The 25,158-nt window shown below is 64.1% G+C and overlaps 7 pseudogenes; all 7 read left to right on the plus strand.

Annotated features, from left to right (window-relative positions):
- Positions 1-1,773: 1,773 nt before the first annotated feature.
- On the plus strand, positions 1,774-1,892 carry LOC142863236 (uncharacterized; annotated as a pseudogene).
- Positions 1,893-5,340: 3,448 nt separating this feature from the next.
- LOC142863237 (uncharacterized) lies at positions 5,341-5,459 on the plus strand (annotated as a pseudogene).
- A 3,470-nt stretch (positions 5,460-8,929) lies between these two features.
- LOC142863238 (uncharacterized) lies at positions 8,930-9,048 on the plus strand (annotated as a pseudogene).
- Positions 9,049-12,514: 3,466 nt separating this feature from the next.
- On the plus strand, positions 12,515-12,633 carry LOC142863240 (uncharacterized; annotated as a pseudogene).
- Positions 12,634-16,098: 3,465 nt separating this feature from the next.
- Positions 16,099-16,217, plus strand: LOC142863241 (uncharacterized; annotated as a pseudogene).
- A 3,469-nt stretch (positions 16,218-19,686) lies between these two features.
- LOC142863242 (uncharacterized) lies at positions 19,687-19,805 on the plus strand (annotated as a pseudogene).
- A 3,463-nt stretch (positions 19,806-23,268) lies between these two features.
- LOC142863243 (uncharacterized) lies at positions 23,269-23,387 on the plus strand (annotated as a pseudogene).
- Positions 23,388-25,158: the final 1,771 nt, after the last annotated feature.

The raw sequence follows: 25,158 nt of genomic DNA on the forward strand, positions 1-25,158 counted from the left end.
ACGTGGTCTGCTGGGCGGGGGGGTTGGAGGAGCAACTGATGCCCTTTGCACTTTGGGTAGCAAGAGTCTGAGGTGTCTCTGAGCCCTGTGCCTTGTCGGGGGTGGGGGGCGGGGGGGAGGAGGAGGTGGGAAGGGCCGGGGCCTGCAGTCCTGTTCCCGGGGTGGCACGGCAAGTGGCTTCTTCCACAGGCTGCTTGGCCTGGGCTCCCTGCACCTGGGCCTTTGGAGGACTGGCCCTGTGCTTGCCAACACTTCCTGCAGGGACCCAGAGCTGGGAGGTTGCATCTCTCAGCCCTGGGTCGGGCAGAGCCCCAGCGGGCCATGCCCACAACCTCTCTCAGCACCGGTCCCCCAGAAGGCTCCTTTGGGACCAGGATTCTCTTGGGGTGACTCTTTAAGGTCTGGCCCCTGGATGGAGGGGCACCAGGAGTAGAGGAGCAGGAAGGGGAAGGGGGTGGCCATGCGAGGGGACACTTTGAGGCCAAGTCCCAGCTTCAGCCTGATCCTCCTGGGAACCCCGCTCTGAGACAAGGAGCCGGGCTTCGCATTCCCACAGCAGCCAGTCGTGGGCTGAGGACACCTGGGGCGTTGGGAACTCCCTGGCTTCTCCTTGGTTTAACATCTAGAGCTGCTTGTGAATCGCGCCGCCACACACACCCGACCGCAGGTGTCTTCCGCACAGACTGCGGGCCTCGCTCTTCTGAACGCCGCCGGCTCGCCACCCACCCACGCGTGAACCTGGTCAGGGTGCTTTCTCTCAGGGGCAGACTCTTTTCCGGGCGGGCTACCGGTGTCTCTGTTTGCTCGTTTCTTTCTTCCATTTCGGGAAAGTCTTCCTTGCTGGGTGTGGAAATCTCCTATGCCTTCCCTCGCCTATTCTGTCAGCTTTAAAATTCTCTTTCAGTGGCCACCCTCACAGATGGATTAGGAAACTCTTTCCGGTGCACTCATTAGTGAAATGACCTCAAGGAAGCTGGAATCCAATATCTAATGGCCGATTTTTAGCGAGTCCACACGCCAGGGTGGTCGGGGTCCAATGCAGCCCCGGCCAGGCCCAGGCCCCTTGGACTGGGCCACAGGAGGACACGGAGGAGGGTCCCGGCCCCCACGAAGCGGTGCCGGCAGTTCTCCACGGGCTTGGGCGTTTTCCAGAGGTAGGAGATGGAGGGGACTGATTTCTTCAGCGCCCCACAAACCACCCCACCCCACCCATGGGACACATCCCCAGAGAGAGACGCCCCATACACTGGCTGTGCCCCAGCCCTGGCCCCGGGGAATAGGCGGCAGCCCACCCACAGGGCGAGGGGGGGGCGCAGCTGAAAGGGGTTGTGGGGGAGGGCGGCCCCTGGCTGGGGTCAAAGGGCGAGCGCCCCGCGCTCGCGCGTGCGCAGTCAGCGGCGGCGACGCGCTGGGGGTGGGCAGCGGGTAGGTGAAGGAGGCCTGGGGAGGAGACGAGGGGGGCTGGGAGGGCTCCACCTTGGCGAGTCCAGCCGTGGAGGCGCATCTTGTGTGAGTGTGAGTGAGTGTGAGTGTGTGTGTGTGTGTATAGAGAGACAGCCCCCCCCCCCCCGCCCCGGGCCGCCCCGCCCCGCCCATCAACCCCGTCCCTGGGAGCCCGCGGGACCCGGCCGGCGAACTCAACAGGCCCGGCCCGGCGCGGGGCCTGGGGCGGGAGGCGGCGGCGGCGGCGGCGGCGGCGGCGGCGGCGGCGGCGGGGGGGAAAGCGCAGAGAGGCTCGGCTTCTTGAGCGGGGCAGGGGCGCCCTCCGCCGCCGTCTAGGGCCACCCCACCCTGAACGCCCCCGATCTCGTCTGGTCTCGGAAGCTAAGCAGGGTCGGGCCTGGTTAGTACTTGGATGGGAGACCGCCTGGGAATACCGGGTGCCACAGGCTGCTGCTTTTTTTTTTTTTTTTTTTTTTCCTCTTGTTCTGTCCCCTTTCTGGGAGAGGGGCGGCGGCGGCCCGGGGTGGGGGTGACCCCAACCCTCAGCGCCCGCCGCCGTGCCTGGCGCCGCAGCCCGCACCGTGGGGCCTCCTCTTGTCCCAAGCCGCGACACCGCCGCCACGCGGCAGCATGCGTGGCATCTGGACTGTCAGGTCTCAGACCAAAGGTCTGCTCTGTGGGAACCGACACGCTGGAGGAAACCTTGAGAGTCTGAGAGGGGAGGGAGTTCCAGAAGAAGGCCAGGATGTCATTTTGAGGGAGTATGTGACCAGAACTCGTCCCGTTGCTTTTGGGGTTCTATGGGCTACACGCAGGAATCTTTGGTGGTGGCACCTGATGTTGGGGGATCCGGAGTCACACCCAGACCTGCTCCACAGGCCTCCTTTTACTTTTCTCTTCGGATTCATGATTTTTAAAAAGTGTCTCTTACCTCTAGGATTGCATTTTCTTTTCTCTCTCTTTTCAAGCAGATGATGGGAGTACAAGTGTTCAGGTGACATGTGTTGCCCGTGCCCCCCTCCCCCCTGTGTTCTCATTCATATACCTCTCATGTTGTTCCAGCGTATCGTGGGGGTACCAATGTTAAGGTCGGGTGCGTTGCCCTCTCCCAGCCTCCCCCCTCGGGTCAGAGCTTCAAGTGCTCCCATCCCCCAGTCGGTGCGCACCCACCCCATGCCTAATGGATGTGTATGCCCCTCCCCTCCCCCCACCCGCCCGACACCCACCCGATGAAGGTGATTCCTCTCTGTCCACTTAGGTGTCCATCCGTTCGTACCAATTTGCTGGTGAGCGCGCTCACGTGGTGCTCGTGTGTCCATTCTTGGGATACCTGGCTTACTGGAACGGGTTCCAGCTCTGGCCAGGAGAACACGAGAGGCGCCCTCTCACCGCTGCTCCTCACAGCCGAATGGCACTCCGTGGTGTCCACGCGCCACATTTTATTAATGCACTCCTGGATGGATGGGCACTCGGGTCGCTTCCACGTCTTTGCGATTGTGAATTGTGCCCTAACTGTAACCCTAACCCTTACCCAGCCCGTCTCCTCTGCCCCTGCCTGACGCACTCCTCCCCGGCCTGGCCCGTCACTGTCCTGGGCTCCCGCCTGACCGGCTCCTCCCCGCCCGGCCTGTCACCGTCCTCTGCCCCTGCCTGACATGCTCCTTCCCGCCCGGCCTCTCACCGTCCTCGGCCCCTGCCTGACCGGCTCCTCCGTCGCCTGGGCCTTCCAAGGGCTTGGTGTGGACGCTGCTTCCAGGAAGCCCACCAGAAACCCGGCAGCAGGGTGGCCGCAGCAGTCTCCAGCAGCCGTCCCTAAGTCGCGTGAGTGCGGGGGACGTGCCCCCGCTGTGCCCCCGCGGGGGCCTAGCCTGGTGTCTTCCCTGAGGCCCTGCGGCTGCCGGCTGGGCTGCCGCTCCCCGCAAGGGGAGAGCCGCGGAGGTGGGGACCGCCTCCTGATGGGGAGGTACACGCAGCTCTCCACGCAGCTCTCCACGTCGGATTCCGGGGCTCTCTGTCCTGCCCGAAGGCCCAGCTGGCCTGCGGGTCCTTAGAGTGGCGAAAACATCCGAAAGCTGAGATTGAGGGTCCGGTGGGTGTCTGCACTTTTGTGCTGGGCACCCCAGGGAGGCCCGGGGGCTGGCTGGACAACGTGGTCTGCTGGGCGGGGGGGTTGGAGGAGCAACTGATGCCCTTTGCACTTTGGGTAGCAAGAGTCTGAGGTGTCTCTGAGCCCTGTGCCTTGTCGGGGGTGGGGGGCGGGGGGGAGGAGGAGGTGGGAAGGGCCGGGGCCTGCAGTCCTGTTCCCGGGGTGGCACGGCAAGTGGCTTCTTCCACAGGCTGCTTGGCCTGGGCTCCCTGCACCTGGGCCTTTGGAGGACTGGCCCTGTGCTTGCCAACACTTCCTGCAGGGACCCAGAGCTGGGAGGTTGCATCTCTCAGCCCTGGGTCGGGCAGAGCCCCAGCGGGCCATGCCCACAACCTCTCTCAGCACCGGTCCCCCAGAAGGCTCCTTTGGGACCAGGATTCTCTTGCGGTGACTCTTTAAGGTCTGGCCCCTGGATGGAGGGGCACCAGGAGTAGAGGAGCAGGAAGGGGAAGGGGGTGGCCATGCGAGGGGACACTTTGAGGCCAAGTCCCAGCTTCAGCCTGATCCTCCTGGGAACCCCGCTCTGAGACAAGGAGCCGGGCTTCGCATTCCCACAGCAGCCAGTCGTGGGCTGAGGACACCTGGGGCGTTGGGAACTCCCTGGCTTCTCCTTGGTTTAACATCTAGAGCTGCTTGTGAATCGCGCCGCCACACACACCCGACCGCAGGTGTCTTCCGCACAGACTGCGGGCCTCGCTCTTCTGAACGCCGCCGGCTCGCCACCCACCCACGCGTGAACCTGGTCAGGGTGCTTTCTCTCAGGGGCAGACTCTTTTCCGGGCGGGCTACCGGTGTCTCTGTTTGCTCGTTTCTTTCTTCCATTTCGGGAAAGTCTTCCTTGCTGGGTGTGGAAATCTCCTATGCCTTCCCTCGCCTATTCTGTCAGCTTTAAAATTCTCTTTCAGTTGCCACCCTCACAGATGGATTAGGAAACTCTTTCCGGTGCACTCATTAGTGAAATGACCTCAAGGAAGCTGGAATCCAATATCTAATGGCCGATTTTTAGCGAGTCCACACGCCAGGGTGGTCGGGGTCCAATGCAGCCCCGGCCAGGCCCAGGCCCCTTGGACTGGGCCACAGGAGGACACGGAGGAGGGTCCCGGTCCCCACGAAGCGGTGCCGGCAGTTCTCCACGGGCTTGGGCGTTTTCCAGAGGTAGGAGATGGAGGGGACTGATTTCTTCAGCGCCCCACAAACCACCCCACCCCACCCATGGGACACATCCCCAGAGAGAGACGCCCCATACACTGGCTGTGCCCCAGCCCTGGCCCCGGGGAATAGGCGGCAGCCCACCCACAGGGCGAGGGGGGGGCGCAGCTGAAAGGGGTTGTGGGGGAGGGCGGCCCCTGGCTGGGGTCAAAGGGCGAGCGCCCCGCGCTCGCGCGTGCGCAGTCAGCGGCGGCGACGCGCTGGGGGTGGGCAGCGGGTAGGTGAAGGAGGCCTGGGGAGGAGACGAGGGGGGCTGGGAGGGCTCCACCTTGGCGAGTCCAGCCGTGGAGGCGCATCTTGTGTGAGTGTGAGTGAGTGTGAGTGTGTGTGTGTGTGTATAGAGAGACAGCCCCCCCCCCCGCCCCGGGCCGCCCCGCCCCGCCCATCAACCCCGTCCCTGGGAGCCCGCGGGACCCGGCCGGCGAACTCAACAGGCCCGGCCCGGGGCGGGGCCTGGGGCGGGAGGCGGCGGCGGCGGCGGCGGGGGAGAAAGCGCAGAGAGGCTCGGCTTCTTGAGCGGGGCAGGGGCGCCCTCCGCCGCCGTCTAGGGCCACCCCACCCTGAACGCCCCCGATCTCGTCTGGTCTCGGAAGCTAAGCAGGGTCGGGCCTGGTTAGTACTTGGATGGGAGACCGCCTGGGAATACCGGGTGCCACAGGCTGCTGCTTTTTTTTTTTTTTTTTTTTTTTTCCTCTTGTTCTGTCCCCTTTTTGGGAGCGGGGCGGCGGCGGCCCGGGGTGGGGGTGACCCCAACCCTCAGCGCCCGCCGCGGTGCCTGGCGCCGCAGCCCGCACCGTGGGGCCTCCTCTTGTCCCAAGCCGCGACACCGCCGCCACGCGGCAGCATGCGTGGCATCTGGACTGTCAGGTCTCAGACCAAAGGTCTGCTCTGTGGGAACCGACACGCTGGAGGAAACCTTGAGAGTCTGAGAGGGGAGGGAGTTCCAGAAGAAGGCCAGGATGTCATTTTGAGGGAGTATGTGACCAGAACTCGTCCCGTTGCTTTTGGGGTTCTATGGGCTACACGCAGGAATCTTTGGTGGTGGCACCTGATGTTGGGGGATCCGGAGTCACACCCAGACCTGCTCCACAGGCCTCCTTTTACTTTTCTCTTCGGATTCATGATTTTTAAAAAGTGTCTCTTACCTCTAGGATTGCATTTTCTTTTCTCTCTCTTTTCAAGCAGATGATGGGAGTACAAGTGTTCAGGTGACATGTGTTGCCCGTGCCCCCCTCCCCCCTGTGTTCTCATTCATATACCTCTCATGTTGTTCCAGCGTATCGTGGGGGTACCAATGTTAAGGTCGGGTGCGTTGCCCTCTCCCAGCCTCCCCCCTCGGGTCAGAGCTTCAAGTGCTCCCATCCCCCAGTCGGTGCGCACCCACCCCATGCCTAATGGAGGTGTATGCCCCTCCCCTCCCCCCACCCGCCCGACACCCACCCGATGAAGGTGATTCCTCTCTGTCCACTTAGGTGTCCATCCGTTCGTACCAATTTGCTGGTGAGCGCGCTCACGTGGTGCTCGTGTGTCCATTCTTGGGATACCTGGCTTACTGGAACGGGTTCCAGCTCTGGCCAGGAGAACACGAGAGGCGCCCTCTCACCGCTGCTCCTCACAGCCGAATGGCACTCCGTGGTGTCCACGCGCCACATTTTATTAATGCACTCCTGGATGGATGGGCACTCGGGTCGCTTCCACGTCTTTGCGATTGTGAATTGTGCCCTAACTGTAACCCTAACCCTTACCCAGCCCGTCTCCTCTGCCCCTGCCTGACGCACTCCTCCCCGGCCTGGCCCGTCACTGTCCTGGGCTCCCGCCTGACCGGCTCCTCCCCGCCCGGCCTGTCACCGTCCTCTGCCCCTGCCTGACATGCTCCTTCCCGCCCGGCCTCTCACCGTCCTCGGCCCCTGCCTGACCGGCTCCTCCGTCGCCTGGGCCTTCCAAGGGCTTGGTGTGGACGCTGCTTCCAGGAAGCCCTCCAGAAACCCGGCAGCAGGGTGGCCGCAGCAGTCTCCAGCAGCCGTCCCTAAGTCGCGTGAGTGCGGGGGACGTGCCCCCGCTGTGCCCCCGCGGGGGCCCAGCCTGGTGTCTTCCCTGAGGCCCTGCGGCTGCCGGCTGGGCTGCCGCTCCCCGCAAGGGGAGAGCCGCGGAGGTGGGGACCGCCTCCTGATGGGGAGGTACACGCAGCTCTCCACGCAGCTCTCCACGTCGGATTCCGGGGCTCTCTGTCCTGCCCGAAGGCCCAGCTGGCCTGCGGGTCCTTAGAGTGGCAAAAACATCCGAAAGCTGAGATTGAGGGTCCGGTGGCTGTCTGCACTTTTGTGCTGGGCACCCCAGGGAGGCCCGGGGGCTGGCTGGACAACGTGGTCTGCTGGGCGGGGGGGTTGGAGGAGCAACTGATGCCCTTTGCACTTTGGGTAGCAAGAGTCTGAGGTGTCTCTGAGCCCTGTGCCTTGTCGGGGGTGGGGGGCGGGGGGGAGGAGGAGGTGGGAAGGGCCGGGGCCTGCAGTCCTGTTCCCGGGGTGGCACGGCAAGTGGCTTCTTCCACAGGCTGCTTGGCCTGGGCTCCCTGCACCTGGGCCTTTGGAGGACTGGCCCTGTGCTTGCCAACACTTCCTGCAGGGACCCAGAGCTGGGAGGTTGCATCTCTCAGCCCTGGGTCGGGCAGAGCCCCAGCGGGCCATGCCCACAACCTCTCTCAGCACCGGTCCCCCAGAAGGCTCCTTTGGGACCAGGATTCTCTTGCGGTGACTCTTTAAGGTCTGGCCCCTGGATGGAGGGGCACCAGGAGTAGAGGAGCAGGAAGGGGAAGGGGGTGGCCATGCGAGGGGACACTTTGAGGCCAAGTCCCAGCTTCAGCCTGATCCTCCTGGGAACCCCGCTCTGAGACAAGGAGCCGGGCTTCGCATTCCCACAGCAGCCAGTTGTGGGCTGAGGACACCTGGGGCGTTGGGAACTCCCTGGCTTCTCCTTGGTTTAACATCTAGAGCTGCTTGTGAATCGCGCCGCCACACACACCCGAGCGCAGGTGTCTTCCGCACAGACTGCGGGCCTCGCTCTTCTGAACGCCGCCGGCTCGCCACCCACCCACGCGTGAACCTGGTCAGGGTGCTTTCTCTCAGGGGCAGACTCTTTTCCGGGCGGGCTACCGGTGTCTCTGTTTGCTCGTTTCTTTCTTCCATTTCGGGAAAGTCTTCCTTGCTGGGTGTGGAAATCTCCTATGCCTTCCCTCGCCTATTCTGTCAGCTTTAAAATTCTCTTTCAGTTGCCACCCTCACAGATGGATTAGGAAACTCTTTCCGGTGCACTCATTAGTGAAATGACCTCAAGGAAGCTGGAATCCAATATCTAATGGCCGATTTTTAGCGAGTCCACACGCCAGGGTGGTCGGGGTCCAATGCAGCCCCGGCCAGGCCCAGGCCCCTTGGACTGGGCCACAGGAGGACACGGAGGAGGGTCCCGGCCCCCACGAAGCGGTGCCGGCAGTTCTCCACGGGCTTGGGCGTTTTCCAGAGGTAGGAGATGGAGGGGACTGATTTCTTCAGCGCCCCACAAACCACCCCACCCCACCCATGGGACACATCCCCAGAGAGAGACGCCCCATACACTGGCTGTGCCCCAGCCCTGGCCCCGGGGAATAGGCGGCAGCCCACCCACAGGGCGAGGGGGGGGCGCAGCTGAAAGGGGTTGTGGGGGAGGGCGGCCCCTGGCTGGGGTCAAAGGGCGAGCGCCCCGCGCTCGCGCGTGCGCAGTCAGCGGCGGCGACGCGCTGGGGGTGGGCAGCGGGTAGGTGAAGGAGGCCTGGGGAGGAGACGAGGGGGGCTGGGAGGGCTCCACCTTGGCGAGTCCAGCCGTGGAGGCGCATCTTGTGTGAGTGTGAGTGAGTGTGAGTGTGTGTGTGTGTGTATAGAGAGACAGCCCCCCCCCCCCCGCCCCGGGCCGCCCCGCCCCGCCCATCAACCCCGTCCCTGGGAGCCCGCGGGACCCGGCCGGCGAACTCAACAGGCCCGGCCCGGCGCGGGGCCTGGGGCGGGAGGCGGCGACGGCGGCGGCGGCGGCGGCGGCGGCGGCGGGGGGGAAAGCGCAGAGAGGCTCGGCTTCTTGAGCGGGGCAGGGGCGCCCTCCGCCGCCGTCTAGGGCCACCCCACCCTGAACGCCCCCGATCTCGTCTGGTCTCGGAAGCTAAGCAGGGTCGGGCCTGGTTAGTACTTGGATGGGAGACCGCCTGGGAATACCGGGTGCCACAGGCTGCTGCTTTTTTTTTTTTTTTTTTTCCTCTTGTTCTGTCCCCTTTCTGGGAGCGGGGCGGCGGCGGCCCGGGGTGGGGGTGACCCCAACCCTCAGCGCCCGCCGCGGTGCCTGGCGCCGCAGCCCGCACCGTGGGGCCTCCTCTTGTCCCAAGCCGCGACACCGCCGCCACGCGGCAGCATGCGTGGCATCTGGACTGTCAGGTCTCAGACCAAAGGTCTGCTCTGTGGGAACCGACACGCTGGAGGAAACCTTGAGAGTCTGAGAGGGGAGGGAGTTCCAGAAGAAGGCCAGGATGTCATTTTGAGGGAGTATGTGACCAGAACTCGTCCCGTTGCTTTTGGGGTTCTATGGGCTACACGCAGGAATCTTTGGTGGTGGCACCTGATGTTGGGGGATCCGGAGTCACACCCAGACCTGCTCCACAGGCCTCCTTTTACTTTTCTCTTCGGATTCATGATTTTTAAAAAGTGTCTCTTACCTCTAGGATTGCATTTTCTTTTCTCTCTCTTTTCAAGCAGATGATGGGAGTACAAGTGTTCAGGTGACATGTGTTGCCCGTGCCCCCCTCCCCCCTGTGTTCTCATTCATATACCTCTCATGTTGTTCCAGCGTATCGTGGGGGTACCAATGTTAAGGTCGGGTGCGTTGCCCTCTCCCAGCCTCCCCCCTCGGGTCAGAGCTTCAAGTGCTCCCATCCCCCAGTCGGTGCGCACCCACCCCATGCCTAATGGATGTGTATGCCCCTCCCCTCCCCCCACCCGCCCGACACCCACCCGATGAAGGTGATTCCTCTCTGTCCACTTAGGTGTCCATCCGTTCGTACCAATTTGCTGGTGAGCGCGCTCACGTGGTGCTCGTGTGTCCATTCTTGGGATACCTGGCTTACTGGAACGGGTTCCAGCTCTGGCCAGGAGAACACGAGAGGCGCCCTCTCACCGCTGCTCCTCACAGCCGAATGGCACTCCGTGGTGTCCACGCGCCACATTTTATTAATGCACTCCTGGATGGATGGGCACTCGGGTCGCTTCCACGTCTTTGCGATTGTGAATTGTGCCCTAACTGTAACCCTAACCCTTACCCAGCCCGTCTCCTCTGCCCCTGCCTGACGCACTCCTCCCCGGCCTGGCCCGTCACTGTCCTGGGCTCCCGCCTGACCGGCTCCTCCCCGCCCGGCCTGTCACCGTCCTCTGCCCCTGCCTGACATGCTCCTTCCCGCCCGGCCTCTCACCGTCCTCGGCCCCTGCCTGACCGGCTCCTCCGTCGCCTGGGCCTTCCAAGGGCTTGGTGTGGACGCTGCTTCCAGGAAGCCCTCCAGAAACCCGGCAGCAGGGTGGCCGCAGCAGTCTCCAGCAGCCGTCCCTAAGTCGCGTGAGTGCGGGGGACGTGCCCCCGCTGTGCCCCCGCGGGGGCCCAGCCTGGTGTCTTCCCTGAGGCCCTGCGGCTGCCGGCTGGGCTGCCGCTCCCCGCAAGGGGAGAGCCGCGGAGGTGGGGACCGCCTCCTGATGGGGAGGTACACGCAGCTCTCCACGCAGCTCTCCACGTCGGATTCCGGGGCTCTCTGTCCTGCCCGAAGGCCCAGCTGGCCTGCGGGTCCTTAGAGTGGCGAAAACATCCGAAAGCTGAGATTGAGGGTCCGGTGGCTGTCTGCACTTTTGTGCTGGGCACCCCAGGGAGGCCCGGGGGCTGGCTGGACAACGTGGTCTGCTGGGCGGGGGGGTTGGAGGAGCAACTGATGCCCTTTGCACTTTGGGTAGCAAGAGTCTGAGGTGTCTCTGAGCCCTGTGCCTTGTCGGGGGTGGGGGGCGGGGGGGAGGAGGAGGTGGGAAGGGCCGGGGCCTGCAGTCCTGTTCCCGGGGTGGCACGGCAAGTGGCTTCTTCCACAGGCTGCTTGGCCTGGGCTCCCTGCACCTGGGCCTTTGGAGGACTGGCCCTGTGCTTGCCAACACTTCCTGCAGGGACCCAGAGCTGGGAGGTTGCATCTCTCAGCCCTGGGTCGGGCAGAGCCCCAGCGGGCCATGCCCACAACCTCTCTCAGCACCGGTCCCCCAGAAGGCTCCTTTGGGACCAGGATTCTCTTGCGGTGACTCTTTAAGGTCTGGCCCCTGGATGGAGGGGCACCAGGAGTAGAGGAGCAGGAAGGGGAAGGGGGTGGCCATGCGAGGGGACACTTTGAGGCCAAGTCCCAGCTTCAGCCTGATCCTCCTGGGAACCCCGCTCTGAGACAAGGAGCCGGGCTTCGCATTCCCACAGCAGCCAGTCGTGGGCTGAGGACACCTGGGGCGTTGGGAACTCCCTGGCTTCTCCTTGGTTTAACATCTAGAGCTGCTTGTGAATCGCGCCGCCACACACACCCGAGCGCAGGTGTCTTCCGCACAGACTGCGGGCCTCGCTCTTCTGAACGCCGCCGGCTCGCCACCCACCCACGCGTGAACCTGGTCAGGGTGCTTTCTCTCAGGGGCAGACTCTTTTCCGGGCGGGCTACCGGTGTCTCTGTTTGCTCGTTTCTTTCTTCCATTTCGGGAAAGTCTTCCTTGCTGGGTGTGGAAATCTCCTATGCCTTCCCTCGCCTATTCTGTCAGCTTTAAAATTCTCTTTCAGTGGCCACCCTCACAGATGGATTAGGAAACTCTTTCCGGTGCACTCATTAGTGAAATGACCTCAAGGAAGCTGGAATCCAATATCTAATGGCCGATTTTTAGCGAGTCCACACGCCAGGGTGGTCGGGGTCCAATGCAGCCCCGGCCAGGCCCAGGCCCCTTGGACTGGGCCACAGGAGGACACGGAGGAGGGTCCCGGCCCCCACGAAGCGGTGCCGGCAGTTCTCCACGGGCTTGGGCGTTTTCCAGAGGTAGGAGATGGAGGGGACTGATTTCTTCAGCGCCCCACAAACCACCCCACCCCACCCATGGGACACATCCCCAGAGAGAGACGCCCCATACACTGGCTGTGCCCCAGCCCTGGCCCCGGGGAATAGGCGGCAGCCCACCCACAGGGCGAGGGGGGGGCGCAGCTGAAAGGGGTTGTGGGGGAGGGCGGCCCCTGGCTGGGGTCAAAGGGCGAGCGCCCCGCGCTCGCGCGTGCGCAGTCAGCGGCGGCGACGCGCTGGGGGTGGGCAGCGGGTAGGTGAAGGAGGCCTGGGGAGGAGACGAGGGGGGCTGGGAGGGCTCCACCTTGGCGAGTCCAGCCGTGGAGGCGCATCTTGTGTGAGTGTGAGTGAGTGTGAGTGTGTGTGTGTGTGTATAGAGAGACAGCCCCCCCCCCCCCCGCCCCGGGCCGCCCCGCCCCGCCCATCAACCCCGTCCCTGGGAGCCCGCGGGACCCGGCCGGCGAACTCAACAGGCCCGGCCCGGCGCGGGGCCTGGGGCGGGAGGCGGCGACGGCGGCGGCGGCGGCGGCGGCGGCGGCGGGGGGGAAAGCGCAGAGAGGCTCGGCTTCTTGAGCGGGGCAGGGGCGCCCTCCGCCGCCGTCTAGGGCCACCCCACCCTGAACGCCCCCGATCTCGTCTGGTCTCGGAAGCTAAGCAGGGTCGGGCCTGGTTAGTACTTGGATGGGAGACCGCCTGGGAATACCGGGTGCCACAGGCTGCTGCTTTTTTTTTTTTTTTTTTTCCTCTTGTTCTGTCCCCTTTCTGGGAGCGGGGCGGCGGCGGCCCGGGGTGGGGGTGACCCCAACCCTCAGCGCCCGCCGCGGTGCCTGGCGCCGCAGCCCGCACCGTGGGGCCTCCTCTTGTCCCAAGCCGCGACACCGCCGCCACGCGGCAGCATGCGTGGCATCTGGACTGTCAGGTCTCAGACCAAAGGTCTGCTCTGTGGGAACCGACACGCTGGAGGAAACCTTGAGAGTCTGAGAGGGGAGGGAGTTCCAGAAGAAGGCCAGGATGTCATTTTGAGGGAGTATGTGACCAGAACTCGTCCCGTTGCTTTTGGGGTTCTATGGGCTACACGCAGGAATCTTTGGTGGTGGCACCTGATGTTGGGGGATCCGGAGTCACACCCAGACCTGCTCCACAGGCCTCCTTTTACTTTTCTCTTCGGATTCATGATTTTTAAAAAGTGTCTCTTACCTCTAGGATTGCATTTTCTTTTCTCTCTCTTTTCAAGCAGATGATGGGAGTACAAGTGTTCAGGTGACATGTGTTGCCCGTGCCCCCCTCCCCCCTGTGTTCTCATTCATATACCTCTCATGTTGTTCCAGCGTATCGTGGGGGTACCAATGTTAAGGTCGGGTGCGTTGCCCTCTCCCAGCCTCCCCCCTCGGGTCAGAGCTTCAAGTGCTCCCATCCCCCAGTCGGTGCGCACCCACCCCATGCCTAATGGATGTGTATGCCCCTCCCCTCCCCCCACCCGCCCGACACCCACCCGATGAAGGTGATTCCTCTCTGTCCACTTAGGTGTCCATCCGTTCGTACCAATTTGCTGGTGAGCGCGCTCACGTGGTGCTCGTGTGTCCATTCTTGGGATACCTGGCTTACTGGAACGGGTTCCAGCTCTGGCCAGGAGAACACGAGAGGCGCCCTCTCACCGCTGCTCCTCACAGCCGAATGGCACTCCGTGGTGTCCACGCGCCACATTTTATTAATGCACTCCTGGATGGATGGGCACTCGGGTCGCTTCCACGTCTTTGCGATTGTGAATTGTGCCCTAACTGTAACCCTAACCCTTACCCAGCCCGTCTCCTCTGCCCCTGCCTGACGCACTCCTCCCCGGCCTGGCCCGTCACTGTCCTGGGCTCCCGCCTGACCGGCTCCTCCCCGCCCGGCCTGTCACCGTCCTCTGCCCCTGCCTGACATGCTCCTTCCCGCCCGGCCTCTCACCGTCCTCGGCCCCTGCCTGACCGGCTCCTCCGTCGCCTGGGCCTTCCAAGGGCTTGGTGTGGACGCTGCTTCCAGGAAGCCCTCCAGAAACCCGGCAGCAGGGTGGCCGCAGCAGTCTCCAGCAGCCGTCCCTAAGTCGCGTGAGTGCGGGGGACGTGCCCCCGCTGTGCCCCCGCGGGGGCCTAGCCTGGTGTCTTCCCTGAGGCCCTGCGGCTGCCGGCTGGGCTGCCGCTCCCCGCAAGGGGAGAGCCGCGGAGGTGGGGACCGCCTCCTGATGGGGAGGTACACGCAGCTCTCCACGCAGCTCTCCACGTCGGATTCCGGGGCTCTCTGTCCTGCCCGAAGGCCCAGCTGGCCTGCGGGTCCTTAGAGTGGCGAAAACATCCGAAAGCTGAGATTGAGGGTCCGGTGGGTGTCTGCACTTTTGTGCTGGGCACCCCAGGGAGGCCCGGGGGCTGGCTGGACAACGTGGTCTGCTGGGCGGGGGGGTTGGAGGAGCAACTGATGCCCTTTGCACTTTGGGTAGCAAGAGTCTGAGGTGTCTCTGAGCCCTGTGCCTTGTCGGGGGTGGGGGGCGGGGGGGAGGAGGAGGTGGGAAGGGCCGGGGCCTGCAGTCCTGTTCCCGGGGTGGCACGGCAAGTGGCTTCTTCCACAGGCTGCTTGGCCTGGGCTCCCTGCACCTGGGCCTTTGGAGGACTGGCCCTGTGCTTGCCAACACTTCCTGCAGGGACCCAGAGCTGGGAGGTTGCATCTCTCAGCCCTGGGTCGGGCAGAGCCCCAGCGGGCCATGCCCACAACCTCTCTCAGCACCGGTCCCCCAGAAGGCTCCTTTGGGACCAGGATTCTCTTGCGGTGACTCTTTAAGGTCTGGCCCCTGGATGGAGGGGCACCAGGAGTAGAGGAGCAGGAAGGGGAAGGGGGTGGCCATGCGAGGGGACACTTTGAGGCCAAGTCCCAGCTTCAGCCTGATCCTCCTGGGAACCCCGCTCTGAGACAAGGAGCCGGGCTTCGCATTCCCACAGCAGCCAGTCGTGGGCTGAGGACACCTGGGGCGTTGGGAACTCCCTGGCTTCTCCTTGGTTTAACATCTAGAGCTGCTTGTGAATCGCGCCGCCACACACACCCGACCGCAGGTGTCTTCCGCACAGACTGCGGGCCTCGCTCTTCTGAACGCCGCCGGCTCGCCACCCACCCACGCGTGAACCTGGTCAGGGTGCTTTCTCTCAGGGGCAGACTCTTTTCCGGGCGGGCTACCGGTGTCTCTGTTTGCTCGTTTCTTTCTTCCATTTCGGGAAAGTCTTCCTTGCTGGGTGTGGAAATCTCCTATGCCTTCCCTCGCCTATTCTGTCAGCTTTAAAATTCTCTTTCAGTGGCCACCCTCACAGATGGATTAGGAAACTCTTTCCGGTGCACTCATTAGTGAAATGACCTCAAGGAAGCTGGAATCCAATATCTAATGGCCGATTTTTAGCGAGTCCACACGCCAGGGTGGTCGGGGTCCAATGCAGCCCCGGCCAGGCCCAGGCCCCTTGGACTGGGCCACAGGAGGACACGGAGGAGGGTCCCGGCCCCCACGAAGCGGTGCCGGCAGTTCTCCACGGGCTTGGGCGTTTTCCAGAGGTAGGAGATGGAGGGGACTGATTTCTTCAGCGCCCCACAAACCACCCCACCCCACCCATGGGACACATCCCCAGAGAGAGACGCCCCATACACTGGCTGTGCCCCAGCCCTGGCCCCGGGGAATAGGCGGCAGCCCACCCACAGGGCGAGGGGGGGGCGCAGCTGAAAGGGGTTGTGGGGGAGGGCGGCCCCTGGCTGGGGTCAAAGGGCGAGCGCCCCGCGCTCGCGCGTGCGCAGTCAGCGGCGGCGACGCGCTGGGGGTGGGCAGCGGGTAGGTGAAGGAGGCCTGGGGAGGAGACGAGGGGGGCTGGGAGGGCTCCACCTTGGCGAGTCCAGCCGTGGAGGCGCATCTTGTGTGAGTGTGAGTGAGTGTGAGTGTGTGTGTGTGTGTATAGAGAGACAGCCCCCCCCCCCCCGCCCCGGGCCGCCCCGCCCCGCCCATCAACCCCGTCCCTGGGAGCCCGCGGGACCCGGCCGGCGAACTCAACAGGCCAGGCCCGGCGCGGGGCCTGGGGCGGGAGGCGGCGGCGGCGGCGGCGGCGGCGGCGGCGGCGGCGGGGGGGAAAGCGCAGAGAGGCTCGGCTTCTTGAGCGGGGCAGGGGCGCCCTCCGCCGCCGTCTAGGGCCACCCCACCCTGAACGCCCCCGATCTCGTCTGGTCTCGGAAGCTAAGCAGGGTCGGGCCTGGTTAGTACTTGGATGGGAGACCGCCTGGGAATACCGGGTGCCACAGGCTGCTGCTTTTTTTTTTTTTTTTTTTTTTCCTCTTGTTCTGTCCCCTTTCTGGGAGAGGGGCGGCGGCGGCCCGGGGTGGGGGTGACCCCAACCCTCAGCGCCCGCCGCCGTGCCTGGCGCCGCAGCCCGCACCGTGGGGCCTCCTCTTGTCCCAAGCCGCGACACCGCCGCCACGCGGCAGCATGCGTGGCATCTGGACTGTCAGGTCTCAGACCAAAGGTCTGCTCTGTGGGAACCGACACGCTGGAGGAAACCTTGAGAGTCTGAGAGGGGAGGGAGTTCCAGAAGAAGGCCAGGATGTCATTTTGAGGGAGTATGTGACCAGAACTCGTCCCGTTGCTTTTGGGGTTCTATGGGCTACACGCAGGAATCTTTGGTGGTGGCACCTGATGTTGGGGGATCCGGAGTCACACCCAGACCTGCTCCACAGGCCTCCTTTTACTTTTCTCTTCGGATTCATGATTTTTAAAAAGTGTCTCTTACCTCTAGGATTGCATTTTCTTTTCTCTCTCTTTTCAAGCAGATGATGGGAGTACAAGTGTTCAGGTGACATGTGTTGCCCGTGCCCCCCTCCCCCCTGTGTTCTCATTCATATACCTCTCATGTTGTTCCAGCGTATCGTGGGGGTACCAATGTTAAGGTCGGGTGCGTTGCCCTCTCCCAGCCTCCCCCCTCGGGTCAGAGCTTCAAGTGCTCCCATCCCCCAGTCGGTGCGCACCCACCCCATGCCTAATGGATGTGTATGCCCCTCCCCTCCCCCCACCCGCCCGACACCCACCCGATGAAGGTGATTCCTCTCTGTCCACTTAGGTGTCCATCCGTTCGTACCAATTTGCTGGTGAGCGCGCTCACGTGGTGCTCGTGTGTCCATTCTTGGGATACCTGGCTTACTGGAACGGGTTCCAGCTCTGGCCAGGAGAACACGAGAGGCGCCCTCTCACCGCTGCTCCTCACAGCCGAATGGCACTCCGTGGTGTCCACGCGCCACATTTTATTAATGCACTCCTGGATGGATGGGCACTCGGGTCGCTTCCACGTCTTTGCGATTGTGAATTGTGCCCTAACTGTAACCCTAACCCTTACCCAGCCCGTCTCCTCTGCCCCTGCCTGACGCACTCCTCCCCGGCCTGGCCCGTCACTGTCCTGGGCTCCCGCCTGACCGGCTCCTCCCCGCCCGGCCTGTCACCGTCCTCTGCCCCTGCCTGACATGCTCCTTCCCGCCCGGCCTCTCACCGTCCTCGGCCCCTGCCTGACCGGCTCCTCCGTCGCCTGGGCCTTCCAAGGGCTTGGTGTGGACGCTGCTTCCAGGAAGCCCTCCAGAAACCCGGCAGCAGGGTGGCCGCAGCAGTCTCCAGCAGCCGTCCCTAAGTCGCGTGAGTGCGGGGGACGTGCCCCCGCTGTGCCCCCGCGGGGGCCTAGCCTGGTGTCTTCCCTGAGGCCCTGCGGCTGCCGGCTGGGCTGCCGCTCCCCGCAAGGGGAGAGCCGCGGAGGTGGGGACCGCCTCCTGATGGGGAGGTACACGCAGCTCTCCACGCAGCTCTCCACGTCGGATTCCGGGGCTCTCTGTCCTGCCCGAAGGCCCAGCTGGCCTGCGGGTCCTTAGAGTGGCGAAAACATCCGAAAGCTGAGATTGAGGGTCCGGTGGGTGTCTGCACTTTTGTGCTGGGCACCCCAGGGAGGCCCGGGGGCTGGCTGGACAACGTGGTCTGCTGGGCGGGGGGGTTGGAGGAGCAACTGATGCCCTTTGCACTTTGGGTAGCAAGAGTCTGAGGTGTCTCTGAGCCCTGTGCCTTGTCGGGGGTGGGGGGCGGGGGGGAGGAGGAGGTGGGAAGGGCCGGGGCCTGCAGTCCTGTTCCCGGGGTGGCACGGCAAGTGGCTTCTTCCACAGGCTGCTTGGCCTGGGCTCCCTGCACCTGGGCCTTTGGAGGACTGGCCCTGTGCTTGCCAACACTTCCTGCAGGGACCCAGAGCTGGGAGGTTGCATCTCTCAGCCCTGGGTCGGGCAGAGCCCCAGCGGGCCATGCCCACAACCTCTCTCAGCACCGGTCCCCCAGAAGGCTCCTTTGGGACCAGGATTCTCTTGCGGTGACTCTTTAAGGTCTGGCCCCTGGATGGAGGGGCACCAGGAGTAGAGGAGCAGGAAGGGGAAGGGGGTGGCCATGCGAGGGGACACTTTGAGGCCAAGTCCCAGCTTCAGCCTGATCCTCCTGGGAACCCCGCTCTGAGACAAGGAGCCGGGCTTCGCATTCCCACAGCAGCCAGTCGTGGGCTGAGGACACCTGGGGCGTTGGGAACTCCCTGGCTTCTCCTTGGTTTAACATCTAGAGCTGCTTGTGAATCGCGCCGCCACACACACCCGACCGCAGGTGTCTTCCGCACAGACTGCGGGCCTCGCTCTTCTGAACGCCGCCGGCTCGCCACCCACCCACGCGTGAACCTGGTCAGGGTGCTTTCTCTCAGGGGCAGACTCTTTTCCGGGCGGGCTACCGGTGTCTCTGTTTGCTCGTTTCTTTCTTCCATTTCGGGAAAGTCTTCCTTGCTGGGTGTGGAAATCTCCTATGCCTTCCCTCGCCTATTCTGTCAGCTTTAAAATTCTCTTTCAGTTGCCACCCTCACAGATGGATTAGGAAACTCTTTCCGGTGCACTCATTAGTGAAATGACCTCAAGGAAGCTGGAATCCAATATCTAATGGCCGATTTTTAGCGAGTCCACACGCCAGGGTGGTCGGGGTCCAATGCAGCCCCGGCCAGGCCCAGGCCCCTTGGACTGGGCCACAGGAGGACACGGAGGAGGGTCCCGGTCCCCACGAAGCGGTGCCGGCAGTTCTCCACGGGCTTGGGCGTTTTCCAGAGGTAGGAGATGGAGGGGACTGATTTCTTCAGCGCCCCACAAACCACCCCACCCCACCCATGGGACACATCCCCAGAGAGAGACGCCCCATACACTGGCTGTGCCCCAGCCCTGGCCCCGGGGAATAGGCGGCAGCCCACCCACAGGGCGAGGGGGGGGCGCAGCTGAAAGGGGTTGTGGGGGAGGGCGGCCCCTGGCTGGGGTCAAAGGGCGAGCGCCCCGCGCTCGCGCGTGCGCAGTCAGCGGCGGCGACGCGCTGGGGGTGGGCAGCGGGTAGGTGAAGGAGGCCTGGGGAGGAGACGAGGGGGGCTGGGAGGGCTCCACCTTGGCGAGTCCAGCCGTGGAGGCGCATCTTGTGTGAGTGTGAGTGAGTGTGAGTGTGTGTGTGTGTGTATAGAGAGACAGCCCCCCCCCCCCCCGCCCCGGGCCGCCCCGCCCCGCCCATCAACCCCGTCCCTGGGAGCCCGCGGGACCCGGCCGGCGAACTCAACAGGCCCGGCCCGGCGCGGGGCCTGGGGCGGGAGGCGGCGGCGGCGGCGGCGGCGGCGGCGGCGGCGGCGGGGGGGAAAGCGCAGAGAGGCTCGGCTTCTTGAGCGGGGCAGGGGCGCCCTCCGCCGCCGTCTAGGGCCACCCCACCCTGAACGCCCCCGATCTCGTCTGGTCTCGGAAGCTAAGCAGGGTCGGGCCTGGTTAGTACTTGGATGGGAGACCGCCTGGGAATACCGGGTGCCACAGGCTGCTGCTTTTTTTTTTTTTTTTTTTTCCTCTTGTTCTGTCCCCTTTCTGGGAGAGGGGCGGCGGCGGCCCGGGGTGGGGGTGACCCCAACCCTCAGCGCCCGCCGCGGTGCCTGGCGCCGCAGCCCGCACCGTGGGGCCTCCTCTTGTCCCAAGCCGCGACACCGCCGCCACGCGGCAGCATGCGTGGCATCTGGACTGTCAGGTCTCAGACCAAAGGTCTGCTCTGTGGGAACCGACACGCTGGAGGAAACCTTGAGAGTCTGAGAGGGGAGGGAGTTCCAGAAGAAGGCCAGGATGTCATTTTGAGGGAGTATGTGACCAGAACTCGTCCCGTTGCTTTTGGGGTTCTATGGGCTACACGCAGGAATCTTTGGTGGTGGCACCTGATGTTGGGGGATCCGGAGTCACACCCAGACCGGCTCCACAGGCCTCCTTTTACTTTTCTCTTCGGATTCATTATTTTTAAAAAGTGTCTCTTACCTCTAGGATTGCATTTTCTTTTCTCTCTCTTTTCAAGCAGATGATGGGAGTACAAGTGTTCAGGTGACATGTGTTGCCCGTGCCCCCCTCCCCCCTGTGTTCTCATTCATATACCTCTCATGTTGTTCCAGCGTATCGTGGGGGTACCAATGTTAAGGTCGGGTGCGTTGCCCTCTCCCAGCCTCCCCCCTCGGGTCAGAGCTTCAAGTGCTCCCATCCCCCAGTCGGTGCGCACCCACCCCATGCCTAATGGATGTGTATGCCCCTCCCCTCCCCCCACCCGCCCGACACCCACCCGATGAAGGTGATTCCTCTCTGTCCACTTAGGTGTCCATCCGTTCGTACCAATTTGCTGGTGAGCGCGCTCACGTGGTGCTCGTGTGTCCATTCTTGGGATACCTGGCTTACTGGAACGGGTTCCAGCTCTGGCCAGGAGAACACGAGAGGCGCCCTCTCACCGCTGCTCCTCACAGCCGAATGGCACTCCGTGGTGTCCACGCGCCACATTTTATTAATGCACTCCTGGATGGATGGGCACTCGGGTCGCTTCCACGTCTTTGCGATTGTGAATTGTGCCCTAACTGTAACCCTAACCCTTACCCAGCCCGTCTCCTCTGCCCCTGCCTGACGCACTCCTCCCCGGCCTGGCCCGTCACTGTCCTGGGCTCCCGCCTGACCGGCTCCTCCCCGCCCGGCCTGTCACCGTCCTCTGCCCCTGCCTGACATGCTCCTTCCCGCCCGGCCTCTCACCGTCCTCGGCCCCTGCCTGACCGGCTCCTCCGTCGCCTGGGCCTTCCAAGGGCTTGGTGTGGACGCTGCTTCCAGGAAGCCCTCCAGAAACCCGGCAGCAGGGTGGCCGCAGCAGTCTCCAGCAGCCGTCCCTAAGTCGCGTGAGTGCGGGGGACGTGCCCCCGCTGTGCCCCCGCGGGGGCCCAGCCTGGTGTCTTCCCTGAGGCCCTGCGGCTGCCGGCTGGGCTGCCGCTCCCCGCAAGGGGAGAGCCGCGGAGGTGGGGACCGCCTCCTGATGGGGAGGTACACGCAGCTCTCCACGCAGCTCTCCACGTCGGATTCCGGGGCTCTCTGTCCTGCCCGAAGGCCCAGCTGGCCTGCGGGTCCTTAGAGTGGCGAAAACATCCGAAAGCTGAGATTGAGGGTCCGGTGGCTGTCTGCACTTTTGTGCTGGGCACCCCAGGGAGGCCCGGGGGCTGGCTGGACAACGTGGTCTGCTGGGCGGGGGGGTTGGAGGAGCAACTGATGCCCTTTGCACTTTGGGTAGCAAGAGTCTGAGGTGTCTCTGAGCCCTGTGCCTTGTCGGGGGTGGGGGGCGGGGGGAGGAGGAGGTGGGAAGGGCCGGGGCCTGCAGTCCTGTTCCCGGGGTGGCACGGCAAGTGGCTTCTTCCACAGGCTGCTTGGCCTGGGCTCCCTGCACCTGGGCCTTTGGAGGACTGGCCCTGTGCTTGCCAACACTTCCTGCAGGGACCCAGAGCTGGGAGGTTGCATCTCTCAGCCCTGGGTCGGGCAGAGCCCCAGCGGGCCATGCCCACAACCTCTCTCAGCACCGGTCCCCCAGAAGGCTCCTTTGGGACCAGGATTCTCTTGCGGTGACTCTTTAAGGTCTGGCCCCTGGATGGAGGGGCACCAGGAGTAGAGGAGCAGGAAGGGGAAGGGGGTGGCCATGCGAGGGGACACTTTGAGGCCAAGTCCCAGCTTCAGCCTGATCCTCCTGGGAACCCCGCTCTGAGACAAGGAGCCGGGCTTCGCATTCCCACAGCAGCCAGTCGTGGGCTGAGGACACCTGGGGCGTTGGGAACTCCCTGGCTTCTCCTTGGTTTAACATCTAGAGCTGCTTGTGAATCGCGCCGCCACACACACCCGAGCGCAGGTGTCTTCCGCACAGACTGCGGGCCTCCCTCTTCTGAACGCCGCCGGCTCGCCACCCACCCACGCGTGAACCTGGTCAGGGTGCTTTCTCTCAGGGGCAGACTCTTTTCCGGGCGGGCTACCGGTGTCTCTGTTTGCTCGTTTCTTTCTTCCATTTCGGGAAAGTCTTCCTTGCTGGGTGTGGAAATCTCCTATGCCTTCCCTCGCCTATTCTGTCAGCTTTAAAATTCTCTTTCAGTTGCCACCCTCACAGATGGATTAGGAAACTCTTTCCGGTGCACTCATTAGTGAAATGACCTCAAGGAAGCTGGAATCCAATATCTAATGGCCGATTTTTAGCGAGTCCACACGCCAGGTTGGTCGGGGTCCAATGCAGCCCCGGCCAGGCCCAGGCCCCTTGGACTGGGCCACAGGAGGACACGGAGGAGGGTCCCGGCCCCCACGAAGCGGTGCCGGCAGTTCTCCACGGGCTTGGGCGTTTTCCAGAGGTAGGAGATGGAGGGGACTGATTTCTTCAGCGCCCCACAAACCACCCCACCCCACCCATGGGACACATCCCCAGAGAGAGACGCCCCATACACTGGCTGTGCCCCAGCCCTGGCCCCGGGGAATAGGCGGCAGCCCACCCACAGGGCGAGGGGGGGGCGCAGCTGAAAGGGGTTGTGGGGGAGGGCGGCCCCTGGCTGGGGTCAAAGGGCGAGCGCCCCGCGCTCGCGCGTGCGCAGTCAGCGGCGGCGACGCGCTGGGGGTGGGCAGCGGGTAGGTGAAGGAGGCCTGGGGAGGAGACGAGGGGGGCTGGGAGGGCTCCACCTTGGCGAGTCCAGCCGTGGAGGCGCATCTTGTGTGAGTGTGAGTGAGTGTGAGTGTGTGTGTGTGTGTATAGAGAGACAGCCCCCCCCCCCCCCGCCCCGGGCCGCCCCGCCCCGCCCATCAACCCCGTCCCTGGGAGCCCGCGGGACCCGGCCGGCGAACTCAACAGGCCCGGCCCGGCGCGGGGCCTGGGGCGGGAGGCGGCGGCGGCGGCGGCGGCGGCGGCGGCGGCGGGGGGGAAAGCGCAGAGAGGCTCGGCTTCTTGAGCGGGGCAGGGGCGCCCTCCGCCGCCGTCTAGGGCCACCCCACCCTGAACGCCCCCGATCTCGTCTGGTCTCGGAAGCTAAGCAGGGTCGGGCCTGGTTAGTACTTGGATGGGAGACCGCCTGGGAATACCGGGTGCCACAGGCTGCTGCTTTTTTTTTTTTTTTTTTTTTTCCTCTTGTTCTGTCCCCTTTCTGGGAGAGGGGCGGCGGCGGCCCGGGGTGGGGGTGACCCCAACCCTCAGCGCCCGCCGCGGTGCCTGGCGCCGCAGCCCGCACCGTGGGGCCTCCTCTTGTCCCAAGCCGCGACACCGCCGCCACGCGGCAGCATGCGTGGCATCTGGACTGTCAGGTCTCAGACCAAAGGTCTGCTCTGTGGGAACCGACACGCTGGAGGAAACCTTGAGAGTCTGAGAGGGGAGGGAGTTCCAGAAGAAGGCCAGGATGTCATTTTGAGGGAGTATGTGACCAGAACTCGTCCCGTTGCTTTTGGGGTTCTATGGGCTACACGCAGGAATCTTTGGTGGTGGCACCTGATGTTGGGGGATCCGGAGTCACACCCAGACCTGCTCCACAGGCCTCCTTTTACTTTTCTCTTCGGATTCATGATTTTTAAAAAGTGTCTCTTACCTCTAGGATTGCATTTTCTTTTCTCTCTCTTTTCAAGCAGATGATGGGAGTACAAGTGTTCAGGTGACATGTGTTGCCCGTGCCCCCCTCCCCCCTGTGTTCTCATTCATATACCTCTCATGTTGTTCCAGCGTATCGTGGGGGTACCAATGTTAAGGTCGGGTGCGTTGCCCTCTCCCAGCCTCCCCCCTCGGGTCAGAGCTTCAAGTGCTCCCATCCCCCAGTCGGTGCGCACCCACCCCATGCCTAATGGATGTGTATGCCCCTCCCCTCCCCCCACCCGCCCGACACCCACCCGATGAAGGTGATTCCTCTCTGTCCACTTAGGTGTCCATCCGTTCGTACCAATTTGCTGGTGAGCGCGCTCACGTGGTGCTCGTGTGTCCATTCTTGGGATACCTGGCTTACTGGAACGGGTTCCAGCTCTGGCCAGGAGAACACGAGAGGCGCCCTCTCACCGCTGCTCCTCACAGCCGAATGGCACTCCGTGGTGTCCACGCGCCACATTTTATTAATGCACTCCTGGATGGATGGGCACTCGGGTCGCTTCCACGTCTTTGCGATTGTGAATTGTGCCCTAACTGTAACCCTAACCCTTACCCAGCCCGTCTCCTCTGCCCCTGCCTGACGCACTCCTCCCCGGCCTGGCCCGTCACTGTCCTGGGCTCCCGCCTGACCGGCTCCTCCCTGCCCGGCCTGTCACCGTCCTCTGCCCCTGCCTGACATGCTCCTTCCCGCCCGGCCTCTCACCGTCCTCGGCCCCTGCCTGACCGGCTCCTCCGTCGCCTGGGCCTTCCAAGGGCTTGGTGTGGACGCTGCTTCCAGGAAGCCCTCCAGAAACCCGGCAGCAGGGTGGCCGCAGCAGTCTCCAGCAGCCGTCCCTAAGTCGCCTGAGTGCGGGGGACGTGCCCCCGCTGTGCCCCCGCGGGGGCCTAGCCTGGTGTCTTCCCTGAGGCCCTGCGGCTGCCGGCTGGGCTGCCGCTCCCCGCAAGGGGAGAGCCGCGGAGGTGGGGACCGCCTCCTGATGGGGAGGTACACGCAGCTCTCCACGCAGCTCTCCACGTCGGATTCCGGGGCTCTCTGTCCTGCCCGAAGGCCCAGCTGGCCTGCGGGTCCTTAGAGTGGCGAAAACATCCGAAAGCTGAGATTGAGGGTCCGGTGGGTGTCTGCACTTTTGTGCTGGGCACCCCAGGGAGGCCCGGGGGCTGGCTGGACAACGTGGTCTGCTGGGCGGGGGGGTTGGAGGAGCAACTGATGCCCTTTGCACTTTGGGTAGCAAGAGTCTGAGG

Source organism: Microcebus murinus, chromosome 21, assembly GCF_040939455.1.
Source record: "Microcebus murinus isolate Inina chromosome 21, M.murinus_Inina_mat1.0, whole genome shotgun sequence".
NCBI classification, from domain to species: Eukaryota; Metazoa; Chordata; class Mammalia; order Primates; family Cheirogaleidae; genus Microcebus; species Microcebus murinus.